This window comes from Heterodontus francisci, unplaced genomic scaffold (assembly GCF_036365525.1).
Source record: "Heterodontus francisci isolate sHetFra1 unplaced genomic scaffold, sHetFra1.hap1 HAP1_SCAFFOLD_43, whole genome shotgun sequence".
NCBI classification, from domain to species: domain Eukaryota; kingdom Metazoa; phylum Chordata; class Chondrichthyes; order Heterodontiformes; family Heterodontidae; genus Heterodontus; species Heterodontus francisci.
Genome location: NW_027141852.1, coordinates 7,884,185 through 7,894,988, shown reverse-complemented (window position 1 = coordinate 7,894,988; position 10,804 = coordinate 7,884,185). Strand labels below are relative to the sequence as shown.

The 10,804-nt window shown below is 44.8% G+C and overlaps 1 non-coding gene across 1 annotated transcript; it reads right to left on the bottom strand.

Moving 5' to 3' along the window:
* Positions 1 to 770: 770 nt before the first annotated feature.
* On the bottom strand, positions 771 to 852 carry trnas-gcu (transfer RNA serine (anticodon GCU)). Its single transcript has one exon. It is a non-coding gene; the product is annotated as a tRNA-Ser (tRNA).
* Positions 853 to 10,804: the final 9,952 nt, after the last annotated feature.

Here is a 10,804-nt window from a genome sequence, read left to right as displayed (position 1 = left end):
CAACGGCAGTGTGGGTGTTCCTGCACCATATGGACTGCATCAGTTCAAGAAGGCAGCTCTCCACCACCTTCTCAACGGCAATAGGAATGGGTAATAAATGTTCGCCTTATCAGCGATACTCACACCCAAGAATGAATAAAAACCAAATCACTCTCCACAGATTCCCCACAATCTGGGCTTGGACATTTACTTCAGGAGCACAGAGCTTTATATCACTGCAACATGAGTTCCAATCTTCATATTCTGTTCACTTTTCACATTATTTTCTACCAGTCCACGAGCTTTTATTAATTCAGTATTCGGGTCTCTGCTCCTCAACCGTTTCTAACATCTCACCTCTTCCAAAAAAACACTCTGATCTATCGTCGGTAGTCGATGACCCCTCATTTTAAACTCCATCTGCCAAAGCATTGCTCACTCACTTAATCTATCAAGAAGATTTGAAAATAAATTTCTTGCCAAAGGATAATTTTCTGCATCTGCTCCCTCGCCATTTGCTTTTCCCATTTGTCTTTCACTTGGTGCAAATCCAGAGAAAGTAATGATGGAAGGAAGGAGGGGAGAAAAAATCCTGCTCCGTTTCGTGATCCCTATTTGATCTTCATTCCAGTGCAGTTTGGGTGAAGAATTCCAATTGTCTGTCTCAATTTTAATAAAGTATAACAAATTCTGGAATCACTGTCTGGACATTGACAAGAACAGGTTTCGAGGCTGACTTTCCACATCAGCTCACCCAACATAAATAATACATGGAACAGCTCATTAACTAGCGACAAGAATGGGATTCGAACCCACGTGTGCAAAGCACAATGGATTAGCAGTCCATCGCCATAACCTCTCGGCCACCTTGTCAGTTGCAGACATATAGCTGTCACCTTCAGCACAGCTTCTGGCTGTGCAGCCAGCTGTGGAATGATGGAAATATATCTTCTGAAAGTAAATGAAGTTGGGAATGGAGCAGTGTGAAACATTTCCAGACCATGCCCAACACGTTTCTACTCAGTGTGAAAACCCACCACGGAAAGACTGGAACATACAATCATTTCATCACATCATGATTAACATCACTCAGACACCTGAACCATTAGGTCACTGATGAAGTCATGATGACCGAATTTCTCATGAAATGAAAACTGAACTAACTGACTGGAAGAATTGCTTTAACCCCACATGATCAGCGAGGCACAGCATCAGGCCGACTTGTCGGGTGGTGTAAACAGATATCACTGCTTCTGATCTTCACCAGAACAGAGAGTGAGATGTAACATTGATCATCAAACAGACTGTGAGAGAATACAACAGAATAACACACATGGAGAGACACTGTGGAATAACAAATAGATTTGATTGGAATGTTGAAATTTTGATTGGAATGGATAAAACACCAGAAACAGCAGATTAAATTGGGATTCTCATCATTATATTGATCTGGGACAGAAAAGAGAAACTGATGGAAAGAAGAGAAGAAGGAAGAAAAGAAAGGATGGAACTGTTCAATCTTTTCAGTTTTTTCACTTGCCCATCAAAGCTGATAAAAAAAGTTGCAAATAACAGAGAATTTCACCAAAAAGGGAGATTAAATGTTGCTGAAACCTTGGATCGAAGGATGCCCCAAAAGATCACCTGTTTAACTGTCTCCTCACTGGGGGATTTCAATAAGTGAGCAATATTATTCTCTACTTTTTTTGTTAATTGGTCCCAGAACTGTCACTTGGAATTAATATCTGTGTTCCGACTCCTGAATAATAAAATTGTGAGTTTCTCGATATTTTCTGGACACAGTTCCTGCTGAAAGAACTAAGAACTCTTTTCTAATTTGCACAATACTCTATACACACTCATCAAGCCTGCTAAACTAGCATCCTTGGTGCTGCTCTCTCTTCTCCCAAACTTCATCTCATGTGACTGTTCCATCATCACTCTGACAGTGGGAGGGGTTGATCCCACTATCTTCAGCATTAACCCTTTACATCCTTTTACCACACTGTCTGTCCAAAAAAAATGGGTGGAGGGAACTTCCTTCATTTATCAAAACACCAACAGCAGCACAGTGGCGCAATGGTTAGCACCGCAGCCTCACAGCTCCAGCGACCAGGATTCAGTTCTGGGTACTGCCTGTGTGGAGTTTGCAAGTTCTCCCTATGTCTGTGTGGGTTTCCGCCGGGTGCTCTGGTTTCCTCCCACCTCCAAAAGACTTGCAGGTTGATAGGTAAATTGGCCATTGTAAATTGTCCCTAGTGTAGGTACGTGGTAGGAGAATGGTGGGGATGTGGTAGAGAATATGGGATTAATGTAGGATTAGTATAAATGGGTGGTTGCTGGCTGGCACAGACTCGGTGGGCCGAAGGGGCTATATCTCTAAATAAGAAAAGAAAAATAAAAGCTACCAGTCGTAAATCAACTCAAACCCATTAGAGAGATAGAGGGAGACTGTCAGAGAACTTCCTGCATCCAGTCCTGACCCTGTCACACTCAGCAGCTTCTCACCCAGACCCCACTCTCATCAACACTGAACATTGTTACCGAGACCCTTCAAATACTGTTTAGAAAAGGTAGAAAAATTCAAACTTCATCACAGCTAGATTGAATAGAACAAAGTTTAATATCTTCTCGTCGTCACTCGGTAACCACATGAGACAGTCCTTAAATCAGTAGCATAAATTATCAGCTGGAAGAATGTTTGTCATTGGGTTGAATCATTTCTGTGTGAGGAATGTTCCAGCATCATAAACCAGGGGAACGTGTTGACTGAGCTGTGTCTTCATCTCTTCTGGACAGTTCACCCTTCATTCTGCTCTGATTCACTTTCCCAAAGCGGATCTACAGATTCTCAAATCCGGAGACTGGGTTTTCTTATTTTGTTCCTTTTGATTTTTCTTGCTCCTGAATGATAATATATTCCAACCTCGGATCAACCTTGCCCTGTCTCCCAGTCTTGGTTAAAAGCGACAAATAACGGCAACAACATTCTGAAAGAAACAACACGGTCACATTCTGCTTCAGTGAGATTAATGCTGAGGCCGTTTCTGTGTCGAATGCGATTGTGAACAAATTTCTCTCAAGGAAATTGTGAGTGATCAAGTATTTGCACTGAATTTCTGTGCAAGAAGGGACAGTTTCAACCAGCCATTCCCAAATCACTTCCTTCACAAAGACAAAGACTGTGCTGTCTTAACATGTGAATCAACTTCACAAACAAATTTGAACTCGAAGTTCAGGAGAAGACAGAGATGTGAATGATTGACAGTGTAATCTTTAAATCATAATTTTCCGTTTCTTCGTTGAAGTGAGGCTCAACCCTAAGCCACTAGAGATCGCGGAAAGCTAGAAACTTGGATCCAGAAATCAGAAAAGTAGTGAAACAGTTGGTGAGTACATTGTGACACTGAAGAATTTATCACCACATTGCAACATTGGCACATTCTTAGACCGTACATTATGAGACAGATTTGTGCTTATATTGGTGGATGAGGAAAGATACTAAACACACAAAATTCCAATTTGAGCTAGTGTGTAAGATTGCTCTTTCCACGGAGATAGCATCAAAGAATGCTCGTGAATTTCATCCTATGCCAGTGACAGTAACACACTTCAGAGGAACTTAAACACACTGGTAAAATGGGCTTTCACACAACAGATAACATTTTACACAGAGACTTGTGAAGTGATACAGTTTGGGAGGAAGAATGAGACAATGTACACCAATCTTTTTTGATCAAGGTTTGAAAAGGTTGCTAAGAGCAAACAGGACACTTGGCTTTATTAATAGAGGCATAGAGTAAAAGCAAATAAGTTATGCTAAACCTTTATAAAACACTGGGGCTGAATGACCTACTCCTGTACCTCCACGGAAAGCTTCCACTCCAGGCTCGGACACCCTCTTCAGGATCACTCTCCATACATCCCGCCACTCCACACACGGATATCTCCCTCAGGATCAGATCACAGCTCCACAGTCCTGCCACATCCAGTCGTGAACGGTGGTGGATAATTAAATAACTAACAAGATGAGGAGGCTCCAAAAACATTCACATCCTCAATGATGGTGGTGCTGAGCACGTCAGTGCAAAAGATGAAGCTGAAGCATTTGCAACCATCTTCAGTCAGAAATATTAAGTGGATTTGATCTGTGCTAATTTCAGCTCCTCATGCTCGCTGGTGCCTTGGTTCTCTGGTGCTAATTTCAGAGTAAATCATGCAGCTTGACAATTGGAGCCAAAGAAAAAGACACAGGAGAGGTTGAAAGTGCCAAAACCTGGTATTGAACCAAGAACTGTTTAACTGTTAGTACAGCACGAACTCAACAAAGCTATTTCAACAACACACTAAAGCCACCATTCTGTCACTGCTTTGGAAGACAATATATACATTAAAGTGTTTGTAAAAAGTTACAGAACACAACATGTGAGTAATATTCCCCATTGTTTTCTCAGTACTGATGGACTGTGAAGTGAGAGACAGCCAGAAGTCCCACTGTGCCACACTGACCCTGAGCTGTGAGTGAAATGAGATAAAGTTCAATCTTTCGCAGAGAGATTCTGGAGAGAGGTAAGAGTCCTGAATCAAGGAAAGACTTTCTGACACAATAAAAGCAAAATACTGCAGATGCTGGAAATCTGAAATAAAAACAAAAAGTGCTGGAAATACTCAATAGCTCTGGCAGCATCTGTGGTGAGAGAAACAGAGTTAACGTTTCTGGTCTGTGACCTTTCATCAGAACTGACAAAGGTTAGAAAAGAATTAGGTTTTAAACAAGTGACGGGGAGGGGCATGTGGGAGAGAACAAAGGGGAAGGTGCTTGATAGGGCAGAGGGCAGGAGAGATTAAATAACAAAGCTGTCCTGGGACAAAGGCAAAGAGTGTGTTAATGCTTGTGGTTGCCTGACACCAGTCATGCTCTGATGTTATTGAACACAATGTTCAATCCACAAGGCTGTAGAGTGCCGAATCAAAAGGTCAGGTGCTGCTCCTCGAGCTTGGGTTGATTTTCACTGGAACACTGGAACAGGCCAAAGACAGAAATGTTGACATGAGAGCAGGGGAGAGTGTTGAAATGGCAAGCAACCCGAAGCTCAGGATCATGCTTTCGGCCTGAGCATAGGTGTTCCATCTAATCTGCGTTTGGTCTCCCCAGTTTAGAGGAGACCGCATTGTGAGCAGTGAATACAGTATACATAATTGAAAGAAGTACAAGTAAATCGCTGCTTCACCTGAAAGGAGTGTTTGGGTCTTTAGATAATGAGCAGAGAGGAGGGAAAAGGGCAGGTATTATATCTCCTGCGATTGCATGGGAAGGTGCCTTGGGAAGGGGACGAGATATTGGGGGTAATGGAGGAGTGGACCAGGGTGTCGCGGAGGGAACAATCCCTTCGGAATGCTGACAGGGGAGGGGAGGATGCGTTTGTTGGTGGCATCACGCTGGAGGTGGCGGAAATGGTGGAGGATGATCCTTTAGATGTGGAGGCAGGTGGGGTGGAAAGTGAGGACAAGGGGAACCCTGTCGCAGATCTGGGAGGGAGGGGAAGGGGGAAGGCAGAGGTTGAGAGTCCTGTCAACTACACTGGGAGGGGGCGGGATGGGAGTAGTTGAAATCTGGTGATGTTGTTGAATTTAATTTCAAACACTCCTTGAACTCTCTGCTGATGAAGACTGAAAAAGGGAAGAACAACCACACAACAAGGGTCTCAAATCCAAGACCCTGAGATTAAAAGTCCCATGCTCTACCAACTGAGTTAACAAGGCCTGATACAGTACTTCTACTCTGTCTGTTATTGGACGGATGCAGCTGTTGGCTCCACCCCAAGGGCGGGAATTTGTTCCACCAACTATGAAGCAGTTTCCTATCAATTCCCCAGATTATCAGTAAATGCACTTCCAGAAGCCCCAAAGTGTGATATATTCCTCTCACTCATCAATAATAAAACTGAAATCTTTTTACCTTCCAAATTCTGCCATCCATTTTGTCAGTATTTATTTCCCTCTCCTTTTTATTTAGTTCATGCATTTCTTCAGAATTTTTTTTTCAATTATTTCTGAGGGAAGAAATGAACAGATCTGGCAGTTCAAAACTGGACATCCATGAGGCACTGTGGGTCATCAGCAGCAGCAGAATTGTATTTAAACACAATATGTTACCTCATGGCCTGGCATATCCCTCACTCTACCATTACCATCAAGCCAAGGGAGCAATAGTGGTTCAATGAAGTGTGCAGGAGGGCATGTCAGGAACAGCACCAAGCAGACCTAAAAATGAGTGAAGCGACAACACAGGATTACTTGCATGTCATATAGCGGAAGCAGCATGCAATAGACAGAGCTGAGTGATCTCACAACCAACAGATCAGATCAAAGCTCTGCAGTCCTGCCACATCCAGACCTGAATGGTGGTGGATAATTAAACAATTAACAGGAGGACGAGGCTCCACAAATATCCCCATCCTTAATGATAAGGGAGACCAGTATATCAGTGCAAAATACAAGGTTGAATCATTTGCAACCATCTTCAGCCAGAAGTGCCAAGTAGATGATCAATCTCGGCCTCCTCCTGAGGTCCCCAGCATCACAGGTGCCAATCTTCAGCTAAATCCACTTCACTCCACATGATATCAAGAAATGGCTGAAGGCTCTGGATACTGACAACATCCTGGCTGCAGTGCTGAATACTTGTGCTCCAGAACTAGCCACACCGCCCGCCAAGCTACAACACTGGCATCTACCCAGCAATGTGGAAAATTGCCCAGGTATGTTCTGTATACAAAAGGCAGGACAAATCCAACCCGGTCAATTCCAGCCCGATCAGCCTCCGCTTGATCATCAGTAAAGTGATGGAAGGTGTCGTTGACAGTGCTATCAAGCAGCACTTACACAGCCATAACCTACTCACCAATGCTCATTCTGGGTTCCGCCAGGGCCACTTAGTTCCTGACCTCATTATGGCCTTGGCCCAAATATGGACAGAAGAGCTGAATTCAGGAGGTGAGGTGAGGTGACAGTGACTGCTCTTGCCAAGGGCATCAAGGAGCCCTTGCAAAATTGAAGTCAATGGCAATCAAGGAGAAAAATCTCCACTGGTTGGAGTCATACCTTGCGCAAAGGAATATGGTGCTGGTTGTTGGTGGCCAATCATCTCAGTACCAGACATCGCTCAGGAGTTCCTCACGGTAGTGTCCTCGGCCCCAACCGTCTTCAGTTGCTTCATCAAAGAACAAACAAAGAACAAAGAAAATTACAGCACAGGAACAGGCCCTTCAGCCCTCCAAGCCTGCGCCGATCCGGATCCTCTATCTAAACATGTCGCCTATTTTCTAAGGGTCTGTATCTCTTTTCTTCCTGCCCATTCATGTATCTGTCTAGAATCAATAAACTTCCTTCCATCATAAGGTCAGAAGTGGAAATGTTCACTGATGATTGCAAAATGTTCAGTTGCATTAGTAACTCCTCAGATACTGAAGCAGTCCGTGTCCACATGTAGAGAGACCTGGGCAAGATTGGGCTTGGACTGATAAGTGGCAAGTAACATGCACGCCACAAAAATGCCAGGCAATGACCATTTCCAACAAGAGTGAATCTAACCATCTCCCCTTGACAGTCAATGACATTACCATTGCTGAATCCTTCACAATCAACATCCGGGGGTTACCAATGAGCAGAAACTGAATTGGATCAGTCATATAAATACCGTAGCTACAAGAGCAGGTCAGAAGCTGGGAATTCTGCTGCAAGTAACTCACCTCCTGTCCACCATCTACAAGGCACAAGTCAGGAGTGTGATGTAATACTCCCCACTTGCCTGGATGAGTGGAGCTCCAACAACACCAAAGAAACTCAACACCATCCAGGACAAAGCAGATCACTTGATCAGCACTCCATCCAATACTTTAAATATTCACTTCCTGCACCACCAGTGAACAGTGGCAGCAGTGTGTACCATCTACAAGATGCACTGCAGCAACTCACCAAGCCTCCTTCGACAGCACCTTCCAAACCCCCAACCTCGACCACCTAGAAGGACATTGGCTGAATGGGAACACCACCATCTGCAAGCTCCCCTCCAAGTTACACACTGTCCTGACTGGGAACTATATCACCATTCCTTCACTGTCACTGGATCAAAATCTTGGAACTCCCTTCCTAACAGCACTGTGGGTTTACGTACAACACATGGACTGCAGCAGCTCCAAAAAGGCAGCTCACCACCACCTTCTCAAGGGCAATTAAGGATGGACAATAAAGGCTGCGTTTGCTGACAACGCAACCACTAGGTGGCACAACTTGCTTTCTCCCCCTGCTTTGCACCGGCCGCTTCCACCCTCCATAGTCGCTCGCTCCAGACCTCGCTGCTCCCCCCCTACTTCCCTGGCCGATTGTCTCCCGATCATGTCACCCCATTCTCAAGTCGTTCGCTCACTCCCCACCCCCCCTCCCCTCCAGCCACTAGCTCTAGGCTGCGCTGCTTCCCTTCTCTCGGCCACTTGCTCCCACGTTTGTCCAGTCTCCACGCGCCGCCCGAAGAAGCAAGGTGGGCTGCAAAGTGTGACGTAGGAGAGAGTAGTGAGTGGCCTAGAGGAGGGAAGTGGCATGGCCTAGAGCTGGCGGCTGGAGCGGGGGTTGGGGGGCAGAGAGCAAGCGGCCATAGAGCTGGATGACGCGAGTGGGGAACAATTGTCCAGGGGTGCATCGAGGTGTACAGCGAGCGGCTGAGGGGAGGAAGACATCGAGGCCTGGAGCGAGTTGCCGACGGGGGAGAGCTCCAGCCTCAAAGTCTCCTATTCAGCCGCTTCCTCCAGCTGAGTGAGGGGCTGGATACCTGATGACGCTTTAGCGCACATGTGCGAATATGGATCAAGCGCGGATATGCGATGATGTTGGCGCTGCGCAATGACATCATCCTCCACATGTGCCACTTAATCCTCACAAGATGTAGCTGTGCCTATGCACAGCTTGGCACAGTCCGATGATGTCAGCGGGCCGCTCCATTGACAGGAATCACATTGTGTCAGCAGTGCCCACATCCCATGAAAGAATAAAAAAGAGATTTACCACAATGGTAGCAGGGTGAGGGATTTCAGTTATGTGGAGAGATTGGAGAAGCTGGGGTTGTTCTCCTTGCAGCAGAGAAAATTCAGAAAAGATTTGACACATTTGTTCAAAGTCATGAAGTTCTTCAATAGTTTAAATCAGGAGAAACTGTTTCCAGTGGTAAAAGGGTCAGTAAGCAGAGGACACAGATATCAGGTGATTGGCAGAAGAACCAGAGGTGACATGAAGAACCATTGTTTACACAGTAATGTGTTGTGATAAAGAAAGAAAAGACTTGCATTTATATAGCACCTTTCAAGACCACTGGACATATCAAAGCACTTTGGAGACAATGAAATACTTTTGAAGTGTAATCACTGTTGTAATGTCAGAAATGCAGCAGCTAATACCCACAAACAGCAATGTGATAATGACCAACTGATCTGATTGAGGGGCAAATATTGATCACAACACCAGGGAGAATTGCTCTTCACTTGTTTGACATTGCAGCATGGGATCTTTTACATTCACCCAAACATGCAGACCAGGTCTTGGTTTAACATCACACCTGAAAGGCAGCACCTTCAACACCCTCAGTGCTGCACTGGAGTGTCAGCTGTGAAATCTGAACCCAGAAGCTTGTGATTTCGAGGTGAGTGTGACCAACTGAGCCACAGCTTTTACCTGAGTCTCAATCCTTCTACCAACAGTTTCTCTCTCTCAGGTCTGTCACGACCCCTCATGATTGTGAACACCTCCATCAAATCTCCTCTCTAAAGAGAACAACCCCAGCTTCTCCAATCTGTCCACATAACTGAAATCCGAACCACATGTTGCAGAAATCGATTTTTCCTCAAGTTCCTTCTGGTTTTGTGAGTCACCTTAAATCTATAACCTTCGGTTATTGACCTTTCAGCAGTTAGAAACAGTTCCTCAGTATTTACTCTACCTCAAACCTTCAAGGAAGCTCTGCAAAATAACTGAAAATCAAGTTGTCAGAAGTGGGATTTGAACACATGCCTCCAGTGAAAGCTGCAACCTGAACAGAGAAGCTGAAACCGCTCAGTCACCTCAACTGTTCAGACCTTTTTGACCTCGTCCTCACTTCTGTATTTTGAAAGGTTCACTCAGTTCAGGAACTTGTTCAATGTTGCTGGAATGCTCAGTGATTGGGATATTAACTCCCCCGGGTTTTCCTGAGCTTGTTCTCGGTGTATGGGGATGTTTGTCCTGGGCCGTGGAATCTTGCATCCCTGTAATGGACATTAACCCACTGATTGAATCTGTATTCACTGCTTTCCACTGGTGCTGGGTAATTGCAGAGTGTGGGGCCGGAATGTTGCTGCTTGTCCCGGCCTCACTCACTCTGGGAAAGAGTGAATAATTGATGCATCTGTTTCTGTATCTGAAATGTGACTTCGATCTGCTGTTATTAACCGAGGCAGCGCTGTAGAAGGATACGTTAATAATCTCTCACTAATCAACTGCAAACAGTCAGAATGTGTAACTTTGAGCAGCGCTTTCTGCACCGTCAGGGCTGGAAAGTTGAGGGAGGGAGAGACACTGTCAGTATCTGAGTGTACACAGCACTGTACAGAGAAAGAGCCAATATACCGGGGCTGAGACACAGTGCATCTTTTCACATTTAATCACAATAATATCCACAGTCAGGAGCTGAAAATGATGAAAAACCGAATAGCAAGAGCAAAATTAAGAAATGTAAGTAATTATAGATTAGCTGATCAGCTTTCACTGTGTTACCTGGTAGTCTACTGTTTTATATTCA